This window comes from Echeneis naucrates, chromosome 22 (assembly GCF_900963305.1).
Source record: "Echeneis naucrates chromosome 22, fEcheNa1.1, whole genome shotgun sequence".
NCBI lineage: Eukaryota > Metazoa > Chordata > Actinopteri > Carangiformes > Echeneidae > Echeneis > Echeneis naucrates.
The window spans coordinates 18745572-18746499 of NC_042532.1; positions in this window are offsets into that span (position 1 = coordinate 18745572).

Below are 928 nucleotides of genomic sequence, written 5' to 3' on the forward strand. Positions count from 1 at the left end.
CTCAAAGCGGAGGTGCTTTGTAATTATCAAGCTGTCGGCATGTTGACATGTATTTGTGGTGAACTGGTACGAAAGCTGAAAAGAGGTCCTGCTGTGAAAATATAGTTACAACAAAAAATGAATCTGTTATACCAACAGATTCTTTGTGAAGTCGACCTCTCTGCTGCTAGATTTACTGAAGCAAAGAGGTGGATGTGCCTGGAGGAAGAGCGGAACAATTAAAACAACAAAAGCTTTTAATATTTTAATGTCATGATGCAGAATATAGTAAAAAAAAAAAAAGATGTAGAAAATATTTGCACTTTTTGAATCAATATGATGTAACATTCAGCCTAGCATTGTAAATTTCTCATGATAATATATTTAGTATGTAACATTAAACGTGTTTAACGTGGTAACACACACTGTGATGCATGTTAACAAACTATTGGTGTCGCCCCGGGGCTGACACATTCAATCTCTGGTTTCACACTTATTCTGGCATGACATGAGATTTAGGAAAAATTACGACTTTGACCTTTCAATGCTGTTAAATAAAAAGTCAGAGTCATTAATATTCATCCCCTGGAGACCATCAGTGTTTGTGCCAGAGTCCATGGCAATTAATGTAAAAGATGTTCAAATATTTCACTCTGGCCTGAGGGCTGCCTGACATTTCCTGGCAAGTGAACACTGTAAAAAATATTTGTTTCATTGCTTCTTGGAAACATTTTCAGAATAGACAGCTCAGGCTAAATATTTAACTGTCAGTCAGGACGTCATACATTTGGATTATTTATTATAGTTTCCAAAACGACTTATATGATGCCCAGGTGATGTTTTTTTTTAAAAAGATTAAAATCACATTCAAACAGCACAATATCACAACCCAGACAAGAGGAATCCTTTTTTTCTTATGACATTTTATTTCTCAAACAACATACAGAGT